At 28.8% G+C, this 12,494-nt stretch overlaps 1 protein-coding gene across 2 annotated transcripts in view; it reads right to left on the bottom strand.

Annotated features, from left to right (window-relative positions):
* Positions 1 to 8,196: 8,196 nt before the first annotated feature.
* The window catches only part of LOC106786553 (homeobox protein araucan-like), a 145,261-nt gene continuing 140,963 nt past the window's right edge, over positions 8,197 to 12,494 (bottom strand). For both annotated transcript variants that reach the window (XM_014748059.1, XM_014748060.1), the window contains exon 7: positions 8,197 to 9,105. The gene's annotated coding sequence lies outside the window, so the exon portion shown is untranslated. The remainder of the gene's footprint in view (positions 9,106 to 12,494) is intronic.

The following is a 12,494-nucleotide window of genomic DNA, read 5'->3' as shown; positions in this document are numbered from 1 at the left end:
GAAAAAGAAGAAGAAAAAGAAGTCAGTGTTGCACGCGCGCGCACGCGCACAAACATTCAAAGAATATGTGGTGCATCGCAAACTATGCATCACGGGCTGCACCCCACGCGGTGCACCTTGGTATATTAGTCACTGCATACGGGCACCAACTGCCGGGACCAAATTGAGTCTTTGCCATAAACTAAGCCGTAAAAGGGGTTGCAGTCTCTGGGAAATGTTTGTTCGAAAAGAGAGTACCCGATAAATAAAAAATAAAAATAAATATAAAAATAAAAATAAAAATAAAAAATCCAGACTGGGAATAAATACTTTCTATCTTTTTTTTTTTTCTCTTTCTATCTTGCATGGTTGGAAGAAGAAGAAGAAGAAGAGATGGAAGATTATTTAAGAGAAAGTAAAATTGAGAGATGAGACATTCTAATTTATGATAATGTTCGAACGTTTCCTAAAAAGATTACCGATGTATCTTCCTTCTTCTACAAAAATTCGCGTAGATAGAATATTTTTGTTTTTTTTTTCTATTAAAACTTTTTTATGAGTTTTATTTTACTATTCTATTCTTTTTTTTTTTCATCTTACGTTTATTTTCTACTCCCCCCTCCCCCTTTCACTGTATAATCGCGTATTACACAATTGTCTATCGCGTTGTTCGAATTTATTTTTCATTTTTTTAATTATTCTGATTCAATTTGTTTGTTTTTTATTTCTTTCTCGATTACTTCGTGTTTGATTTTATTTAATTTTTTCTCTTTTCTTCTTCTTTTTACTTCAACTATTTACTTCTCCTTTTTTTTTATGAATTCTTATTATGTAATTTCATTTGCAAGAAATAAATTTATCGATCGACAAATTCAGTTTAATAAAACGTATGAGATCATTTTTTTATTTTTGTATTCTCCATTGATTTATTTACTTTTACAATGATATTCAAGGACGAAAAATAAATGAATTATCGAAGCGCTCGGAATCGATGTTTCTTTTTTACTTTCTATCCTGTTTATCGTTTTTATTTGCAATGATTAAAAAAATTAATCAGTTTGGTATGACACGTGGATATTTTTTTTATATCATAATTTCCATCGCGAGCGTGAAGGATTATTTATTATTGAAGTATGAAATAAGAAAGTTCGCGATTAGATTTAAAGTTTATTCTTTTTTTTATTATTATTATTATTTTCAAGGATAAAAAATAAATAAATCATTGAACTTTTCGATTTCTATTTTTTTTTTTTGGTTATTTGTTTTTTCTCGAATTAATTTCAAATCTCTTCTATTCGTTCTTTTTCGAAGATGAAAGATAAATTAATCACGGAAACATTTAAATCTCTGTTTTAGGATTAACACGAAATCTTCATCTTTTTTTTTTTTTTGCCGAATATAAAAGAAAACAAGTTTGTCCAATGAAGTATTGGATTCTTGATTTTGGCAATCATTACATAATTTAGTAAATTTTATGTTAATGAGAGAATGTAATTCAGTCACAACAGTATCTAAAAATATCTGATCATCTGTTTTTAGGTTAACCACGTAACATTGTTAAATCCCCTTTTTAAACTATGCGAAATACAATGTAGAAAAAACTAAACACAAAAAAAAAAATATATATATAAATAACCATCTACTCAATTACACGGAAGTACAAAAAATATGAGAATACTTGATAAAAAAAAAAAGAAAAAAAAAATATAAAAGTGAAAGATATTTTAAGCAAATTTATGAACCTTTTAAAACTGTACTTTTATTATCATATAAAATAACGTTATCTGTACAATTCTATTAACGGATGTTTTTAATTTTAAAATATTATGATATATGAAATATCAACAAATTTATGATTTTACTTAAATAATAAAACAATTATGAATGCATGAATCATTTTTTTCGTTTAATATTTTATTAAAGAGAGTACTTTATTCCACTGTTAGTGTGTTTCCTCCATATTTAATTTTTCGTATGTAATCTCGTTTGTTTCTGGAGTCTTACGGTTTTTTAGTTTGTCTTTTGTTTTTCGGATTTTTTCAGTGCTGATGGCGTAGTCATGTGATGTTTCTTCTTTCTCTTTCTCGCGTATGTTAGTTTTCTTCGTTCCATTTTTGTACAGTTCTGTGAAATGTTTGTCCCATTCATCTGTTTTGATTCTGGTGATCTGTAAGTATTCGTTAAGCTGTTTTTTTTTTCGGTTTCTTAGCACGTTCCATACATTTTTTTATGCTCCGTATAGGTTATGTTCCATGTAAGCCGAAAATTTTTCCCAATAATCCCACTTGATTTGTCTAATTGTTTCGTCTAGTGTCTAATCTCGTTTCTAGTTCTTCAGTAATCGTCGTATATTGTTGTTTTACTTCGGTAGTGTTACTTAGCGTAACTTTTTTCTTCTGTTAGGGTCATTACTTTTACTTTGAACCAGGGAGTATTATTTAGGGCTTCTTCAGTTGCTTCTATGATGTTTGTTTTTATCCTTTGCCATGCCATCTCTACGTTGTCTATTTCTACAATTTTGTTTCCTACTATTTTTTGGTCTAATCGTCTTTGGTACAAGTTTCTAATTGTTTTATCGTTTATCGATTCTATGTTTAATCTCTCAATTGTTCTTTGTTTTCTTTTTTTAATCTCATTCTTTACGATAAGCTTGTATTTCCTTATTTTTGCCAGTACCAGATTTTGATTAGTGCCTGTGTTTGCTGAACTAAGCACTCTGACGTCCAATATTTTTATGGTGTGTACATTCCTATTTATTATTATGTAGTTTATTATCGATTTTAGTGTTCCGGTGTTTTCGGACGTGAATTTATGTTACGGTTTATGTGGGTAGAATGTATTGTTGATCCGTAATTTATTCATGATGCTAAAGTTAATCAGTAGGTCTTCGTTTTCGTTCAGGGTGTCCTCGTTAAAACAATTTTTAATCCCATTTATTACCTTATTACCAATCCTTGCATTGAAATCCCCGAGTATTACAGTCTTGTCTTGCCTAGGTATGTTGTCTAGGTGTGCTTGCAGCAGTTCATAGAATTCCTTTTTCTCTTTTTGTGGTTTGGTAACATCTGGGGCATATACACTAATTATGTGTGTCAGTGTTTTCTTTTGGAGCTGTAGAATTACAACCTGACGCAACCCTGACACAAACTTTGACGCAACCCTGACGCAACCCTGTCGCTGATGTATTTGAATTCTAGTACGTTATTTTCGTATCTGTTTTGTACCAGTAGGCCCACTCCTGAGGTTGCTTTTTCATTTTTGTTTTTTCCGCTATAAAATTGGATGCATTTTCCATATCTAAGGTTTCTTTTGTCTTTTTTTTGGTTTCAGTAAGAGCACAGATAATCCAGTTTGTGTTTTCTCATTTCTTTTATTACTTCTTGGTCTTTATTGTTTTGATGTAAGTTACATTTCAGCATCCTATTCTAAGCGTTTCCATTTTATTTCATTTTTCCGCGTATTTCTTTTTTTCTTGCCGTATCGTCATCGATATTTTCCGTCCTGTCCGAGGCTTTATTGCTATTTCTGGGAGCGCTTTATTGTTTTTACCGAGGGTAGGTTGCTAGCCTCACCCTCGAACCCTCCTCCTTTGTCTGGGCTTAGGACCAGCTAGGTATTAAACTATAACTAGGCGGAGTTTATCTTCAAAAAGTAAACGATAAATTTATTTAAATAAATATTCCTATTATATCCATCGTTTTTTTTCTTTTTTTGTTAAATTTTTAGTTCATTGATTTATTTTTGCATTCCAAAAAAACATAAAAGATCGTTTAAAAATTCTTAAAAGTTTGCAATTGATAAACCATATAGAAATAAAATTCTTCTTCGTTATTGGATATTAAATTTGAACATAGTATTCAATAATTATGGGAAAAATCAATTTTTTTCATACTTTTGCTTTAAATCTTGAGATTACGATTTTGACTTTATCACAGATGTTCTAAATTTTATTTTTTAAATGATAAGAATAAGACTTGCAAGAATTCTTTCGAGAAATCCGATGTAATCATTAACCTTCATTGGCTTAAATGTTTCCTTTCCTGGCATTGAAATCTCTCATTCCGTATAATCCCATTTATAAAATACTAATTTAAAAAACATGTATACAAAATTTTTTTCTTTTATAAACCTTTTCCTTGCTACGATTAAAATTAAACTACGCTACGAAATTGAAATATAATAAAAAATAAAAAATAAAAAGGAAAATTTCGAAGTATGGTAATTATTATTAATTATTCAATAATTCAGTGATGTGTGGTAAAAAGGGATTGAAAAAAAATAGTAAATTAAAAATAAAAATTGACGCATACAACATAATAGTCTCCTTTTTAATATAATATGAATCTATAATGTAGTAGACAATAATAATAATAATAATAATAATAATAATAATAATAATAATAATAATAATAATAATAAAATAATAATATAATAATGATAATAATAATAATAGTAATAATAATAGCAATAATAATAATAATAACAACATAATGCGATATTGGTGTGACGCGATGATGAGATAATAATAATAATATTAATAATAGATACATCTGTCTATATTCACATTTAGAGCTATGTACAATTTTTCATTAATTAATTTACAATCGAATTCGTACGACAAACCGAATGAAACTTATTCACCTAATAATGTGTACACGTTTACCTAAATACCTGTACTGTATGTATGTATAATATTTATATATATACTTATATATATTTATTTATTTATTTTATTTATTTATATATATAATAATTTTTTATTTAATATATTCACAACAAATAGGTTCAATGACGTAGGTGCAACAGTTGTATACAAGAATGTGTCAGTGTTTTATTTATATTTTTCATTTAATTTTATTTTTAATAATTATTTCTTTTTTTTTCTCTTCTTTTATTTTTCCAACCACCTTGCACCTAAAAGATCGAAACACAATTTGGATCGATCTAAACGTCATAAATCGAACCCTCTCGTTTATCGAATTCTATACTCTGCTTATGTACAAAAAGAACATTGTTCGTCAATAATTATACCTAATATGATATATTACGCGTGTGTCAGTGAATTCACGAGCACCGAAAACGTTCTCGTCAGAGTATACCGACATAATTTATGTGTAAAAGTGTGTTTATATGTGAGAATTCGTATGTGTGTATGTGTATGTGTGCATGTGTATATACGTACAACCTATTTTTATTTATAATATATATCGCAACACTTTGTGATCTTTCCATTCTTTTTTTTTTTATTTAATTATTCATTTATTTTATTTAATTACTTCTTTCTCATTTTTTTCCATTTTACTTTTATCTCCTTTCTCGTTATCACAGATATAAATAAATGTATTCTTTACAAAACAATGTACAATTTTTTTTTTTTTCTTCTTTTTACGCTATACCGCCACCATTTACAACACACTTACAACGATTCATTCTATCACTTTCTCTCTCTCTCTCTCTCTCTTTCTCTCTCTCTCTCTCTCTCTCGCTCGCTCTCTTTCTCACGTACTTACATTTTTTTGTTCTCTTTCTGATTCACTCTAACATACATTCAATCTTTCATTCATTCTATCTTTTTCTATCTCGCATTATATCGTATATGCCAAAGTACAAAATGATAGTCGATTTTCTGTGTTTAGTTTTTTTTTAGGTATTTTTTTTTTTTATTTATTTATTTATTTATTTATTTTAATACTTTATTAATATTTTCGTTTAAACAAATCTTACGACGACGATGGTTGATAAATAATCCGCGAGGATTATGTATTTTAATTTTTATTTTATTTTATTTTATTTTATTTCGTAGATTTTTTTTTTCCTTGTTTTTATTTTATTCTTCTTCTTCTTCTACTATTTAAACGTGACGGTGCTTGAATCGTTGGTGATCGGAACTCTTTTTATTTTCTTCTTCTTATTCTTCAATTTCTTTTTCATTTTATTTTGTTGAAAAAAAAAAAAGAAAAAAAAAAAAAAAAAAAAAGAGAGAACCTTATACCGTTATACGTATAATAAAAAAATATCAACAATTTCGTACACCGTGCACAAAATATTCAATCATCGTTTCGAATTGAACGATCTATGATCGTTTATCTTTTTACTTCTTCCCTTACCCCACCCCATCCCCCTCCTATCCCACCGACCACTTCATACTCCTGTCCCCTCTTTTTCATCTTCCCCCCTACTCCTCTTCTTTCTCTTACATCACATCTACGCCAATGATTTATCTTCTTATTTTCTTTTTCTTTTTTTATCTACACGAGAGACATTAGCGTGTACGTTCTGCGATTGCGGAATTCACGAAAGTGTTTTTTTTGTGTGTGGGTATGTGTATGTTTGGTGTGTGTGTGTGTTTGTTCATATGGAGCTTTTTAATCTCGATGATTATTCGCGAAATTCAGCCAGAGTAACATTTTTGTAGGTACAGCCTTATCTATAAATATATTCTACGGTATAGTAATCGACGCTCGTGTGTGTCGCGTTCGTATACTTCACCATTCTTATATTCCACTTTTGTATTTATTTATATATGTGTGTAGTATACATTTTTTCGTGTGTATACACGTGTTTAACGTGTGTAGTTAGTACGCGTTTGCATGAGATGACTTCGTTATTTAATATTTATATTTACATATATTATTTAGTAATCGTTCTCTAAAATGAAACATGCGTGAGTTAATAATCATTTTTTAAATAAATTCGATTTATGTGGTATAATAAAATTGATTAATTTTTCTCTAGGTTATAATTGAATTTTATGTGATTTAAATTTTAAGTGTTTTTTTTAAAAGAATGTAAAAATATTGTTATATATATATTTCGAATGTTTATAATCTCAAATTACATATATTTTAGATTAGTTTCACTGTTTTTCCAAACTTTATCTACTCACGGCGCCATTGTTGAACTCAGATTTTAATAAAATCTTCTATGCAGAATTCTAACATGTTTATCTTGCGAAAAAGTTGAGTTTTTTTTTTTTAATAGAGAATTAACTACAAATGAATAAAACCCGTTTTATTTCTAGAGGTTTTTGCAAACAGCTAATACTGACCATAAGTGAGGTTATGGTTTGTACTTGAGTCTTGAATTTCATAAAACAAAACCAATATAATCGCGAATAAGATTGTTTGTTTTTAAAAATGAAATATTTGTCACGATTAACCCCTAGAATTTAAATTAAAATGTTAAGAAAAAAGAAATTATACAAAATGGCGAATGAGTTGCTGAAACTAACCTAAATTCGGATGAATTTAAATTAATTTACCAAACTTTCAAACAATGTCAGTCCAAATTCCACGAAATTAACAATCAACCCTTGGATGTTACAGTGTTTCATATCAGAGATACAATTACTTTCTATAATTCATTAAATATAATTATATGTACACAGTAATACCTTCATTTATACGGTTAATTGGTTCAAAAAAAGAAACAGTGCATAAATAGAATCATAAAAAGTCGTTTAAAATAAGGACCCGTTCCCCATTCTCAAATTTACATTTATATTCCAATTAGAATATAAAATTAACTGAACACAATATTACGAATAAAATGAAACTGTCATGAAAAATCCTAAAATAATTGTTTTCACGTAATCGTGGTTGACACATCAGGGACTGTGAATTCGTGTAAATGAAGGGATTACTGTACACGCATACATATATATAATTCATTTGAATCGTGTTGGAAAAAGAGTCGATGTGATAGTAGAATGAGATATAATTACACTTTATTAGAAAAGTTCATTATTTCGTGCTCTAAAGTCCAGTAACAGGTATCTAGGCATGTAAGTAGTAGGTAGGTAGGTAGGTAATAGTAGTAGTAGTAGTGTAATAGTGTAGTAGTAGTAGTAGTAGTAGTAATAGTAATAGTAGTAGTAGTAGTAGTAGTAGCAGTAGTAGTAGTAGTATTTTTTTAGTTAGCAGTTGAAGTAGTAGTATTTGTTGTAGCCAGTAGTCCAGGTATCTCCGTTCTTCGAAAGCTGATGGCCCACGAGAGGCTTGGTCGACCAAAACCACCAATAAAATAATAATCGTAACAATGATGATTGAGACGAACTTCGAGAAAATTGTTTTTCCTTTTTCTTCTAACTTTCACCTCGTATTATTCGACAAAACAAAAACCAAAAAAAATGTACAATTCCCGTTATAATAACGCGCGTGAAATACGATTATTAATATTATACTTCCCTCTCATCCAACAGACTTATTCTTCCTTTTCTAATCTCTATCTCTTTTTTTTTTTTTTTTTACTCCTATGGTAATACACACACACACTCGTCGAGTAATCAACGAAGAAGATCTTTGGCCCGTTCGGACTTACATAGGCGCATTTCGATAATAATAATAATATCCGGAAGTTGTTATTTCTATATACTTTGCACGTTGCCCGTAGATTTCATTTAAAAGTATACCTCTCGCTATGGCCGATTAGGGTTTACGATTTGCACGACAAATAGAGCGAATTTTCTTTTAAACACCCCTCCCAACCACTCATCCCTCCCTCTTTCCTTACTCTTCTCTTCCATTTTTAATTGCTTTTTTTTCCTTTTTCTTTTCTTTTTTTTTTATCTATATTTACAACTATGTCGACAAGAGTATACGCGAACTTAATCAATCGTTCGATATGCGACGAACAAGAACGGTTATCTCTGACCTTGATAATTTGTTTCAATATCATCTTCATTATTTTCAATCCCGAATACTAGTCTTTTTTATTTTATCTTCTTTTTGACCTAACTTTCATTGTTCTTTCTCGGTTACTCGTGCACGTGCAGGCACTTCAACGTAATTCCTCTAATTCCTAAATCTTCTCTAAGCCATTACCACTCCCTCTTCTTAGTAACCCATTTCTCACCCTACTTTACCCCCTCTAACCCCCAATAGTCCAATCCTTACACCTTGCGGAGATCAAGGGTTAGATTTATGGATACCGAAAATTGAGCTTTCTGATTCCTTGACTTTCTTTTCTTTCCTTTTTTCCACTTATTCGTGCCAAGATAACGATAATATATTTCAGGATTATCGTAGGAGGATTGCAAATACTTGCAATCCCAAGATTGTTGACTTCATTTAACTTGTTTCCCGTCCTTGTAGCGTCCATTTTCCCTCGCGGCACTGTTTTCTAAACCTGAAATACAAAAGAAATGAAGATCGTTTAATCTACTCGATGCTATTACGTAGTTCATTCGTTTAGTTTCAAGAAAATAATAATGTATAAACCTAAATTATGTTATATTATTCGCGAAAAAGGGGTGGGGAAGGTAAAAAGTGAAGTTGGTTGCTTGCGCAGTTGGGTGAGTTTAAAGAAATTTGCGAAATACGAGTTGTGCGCATGCGTACTTTATTAAAAATATTTCTATGGAGGTTTCTAACCTTTAAAATAGTAAGTTTGTATATCCTTTTTTTTTATGAGTCATTTATTGTAGTGAGCACAATACGTCACTGTGAGGGTTAAGGATTTTTATAATTTGATTGTAATTGTTTTTAATAAAATTATCAATTTTTATTGTAAATAATGATTAGAAGTGTAAAATGACAAATGTTTTTACGTTTTATTAAATAGATTTTTATTATTTTGACATAAGAATTTTAGATATTAAATGAAATCTTAATATCAAAGTGTTTATTATTATAAATGGTGTTTTATTGAAAATAAATATTTTAAAAATATTAGAATTAATATATGTCATATGTTAATTTTAATTTTCTAATACTTTTTAATTAAAATATATAGAAGGAATTGATTAATATAATTGTAATATTAGATAACATGGTATCTCAGTTATAATTCCATTCAATTTTATCTCAGCATATTCTATAAGTAAAATTAAAAAGATAGTTTATAAACATACGATCTTAAATGATTAATTAGAAAGATATAATAGAAATATGATCTGATAACGAACTAGTGTTTGATTTGACCGAAATCTATTTGAATATATGAACAATAATATATTCTAACCTCACTTTTTATCTGAAATGTTAACTGTCCAATTTCTTGAACAAATTTAAATAAAGAACAAAATTTTGAAATTAAACTATAATTATAATCGGCAATTTATTCCCATATGATATTAAATAAAAAATTATTCTATTTTTTTTATAACTTTTTCAAAAAGTGTATAAAAGATCATGTCATATGAACGTAGTTTCCCTTTAGAAAAAAAAAAAAAATTAAAATAACATTCTGATATTTATATACATATTATATTTAATAAAAATCCGATAAATAGTTGATAAAATTAAATGTTTTAAAATAAAAATCCAACAAATTTTGAATTAAATTCAGGATAAATATATTATTTCTCGCTCCAATTACGAATCAGTAAAGGAAGCCGGAACGTACGGGACAAGTTTGCAATCCTATGAAGCGAATTTCCATCTATTAAGAACCTATCTATGTATACACATACATACGCATACACAATATGATACTATATAGATATATGTAAATAATCACGTGACTATATAAAAGGGGGTAAAATTGAAGCAAGTTCTAACGAGCATTGGCAAAGTAAAAGTTCAAAAGGTCGAATTATCGATAGAATAGTGCGATTAGGACGCAAGATCCGCTTTTAAAATCATTCTCTAGTCCTAAACGATTAGGTACGTTAGATAACACTTCTCAGCACGCGTTACTGCTATTTATATTTTTATCTTTCTCTTTTTCTATCATTTTATCTAACGTTATAGTAAGAACACAATCGTGTGACTCGCAATTACAAGAAGGCGGATCAGTAGTGATACTGTTGATACTGTTAGGCACCTAACCGGTTTAGAGAGGTGCTACTCTAAACGCATATATGTTTGTGAGGGGCTACACAAAAAGGTTGAACAGTAACACAGCATCTAACTTCTTAACAGAGTATTACTATATTTTTTGCATATATATATATGTATATATTTATATAGTTATGTACGTTTGTTGGTATAATGTGTTTACCACTGTGTGGTGTGGATCTAAAACTCCTGCACGCATACCTTTACATCGATACTACGATTACCGTGTCTCATGGGTGGACATGTCCGGCATACATTCCAATACGATCGACACACCCGATACATAAGTACAAGCTTTCTTAAAGGTTTATTTATTTATTTATTTATTTTTTATCTTTTCTTCTTTTTCTGTTTACGAAATAGAATAATAGTCAAAATGAGAAAGATTATTGAGAAGTTAACTGTACTTTTTGGATTTGTGAAATTGATATTAGAATAAGGGGTCTAATTTGTTTTCTAAATAATTTTTCAAATATTATCATATATGTATAAATGTTTTTAATATTAAAGTTGTTAGTTCAAATAAAATTTATATATATATTATATACAGGTTTTTAAGAGACAATCTAATAAAATATTTACTGTATAAGATCATTTAATAAGAATTTTAGCAATTAAACAAACGCGTCGTGAGTTTAGTATTAAATAATAATCTAAAAATTGGAATACTATTTTTAAATATATAATTGAACACAACCAATGACATTAACAAATTTTATTAAATTAATTAACCAATTTAATATAAATATTATTAATATCAGTCGCGTGTTGACTGTTCAACAAAAATAGGATTATATATATAGCACATAGAATGTGAATAATTCAAACGAAAGAATTATTATAAGTAATATTCTACCCTTTTCCTCGTTTTTACAGTTATATCAATACATACAATTATTTTTGTATTTGCTTCATTTGTTTGTTATAAATAATTATTACAATTTAAATGTCAATGGGCATGGCACGGTGGCAGCACTAGTTCCTGCTCGATTAATTAAGTCAAGCAGCGTTTGAGTACGATTAGAACTTGGATGTGGGTGACCGCTTGAGAAGAAAAATTTGAAATCGCTTTGCCCGCGCATCGTAAATATCGGACAACTTCATGGTGTCGATTTTTCGGTCGCATCTAACTTCATTACAAGCGTTAAATTCGTTAAATAGGTTTTCAAGAGAAAATCTAATTAGATATTTACTGTATAAGATCATTTAACAAGAATTTTAGCAATTAAACAAACGCGCCGTGAGTTTAGAATTAAATAATAATCTAAAAATTGGAATACTATTTTTAAATATAATCAAATACAACCAATGACATTAATTAATTTTATTAAATTAATTAACCAATTTAAGGGGCACACCTAGTGTGAAATTTTCAAAAAATCGAATTTTTTTTTTTTCATATTTCGATAGGTTATACCTTTAAAAATAACATACTAAAATTTTAAATCGATATCTTAAATAGTTTTTGAGTTACAGCCATTTAAAAGAGTAGCCGCTCGGCAGTTAGGTAGTTGCATTTTATCTTTAAACGCGTTTTTCTCGAAATAGCATTTTTCGAATTCCAGTTTTTTGATCTGATCAAAAATCGGATTTTGGTAGGCCAAAAACGACCAAAATTTTGGGTAAAATTTAACTTTTTTTTTCAACATGCCGCCATTTTGTCAATTTTTGATTTTTTTGTTCGCCCGAGGGTCATCGTACAGACAATATGTTTTTGTTTAACGAGAATTTTTTTTT

This window comes from Polistes canadensis, unplaced genomic scaffold (genome assembly GCF_001313835.1).
Source record: "Polistes canadensis isolate GaletaPanama2010 unplaced genomic scaffold, ASM131383v1 scaffold_76, whole genome shotgun sequence".
NCBI lineage: Eukaryota > Metazoa > Arthropoda > Insecta > Hymenoptera > Vespidae > Polistes > Polistes canadensis.
This window is presented reverse-complemented; position numbering and strand designations above follow the sequence as displayed.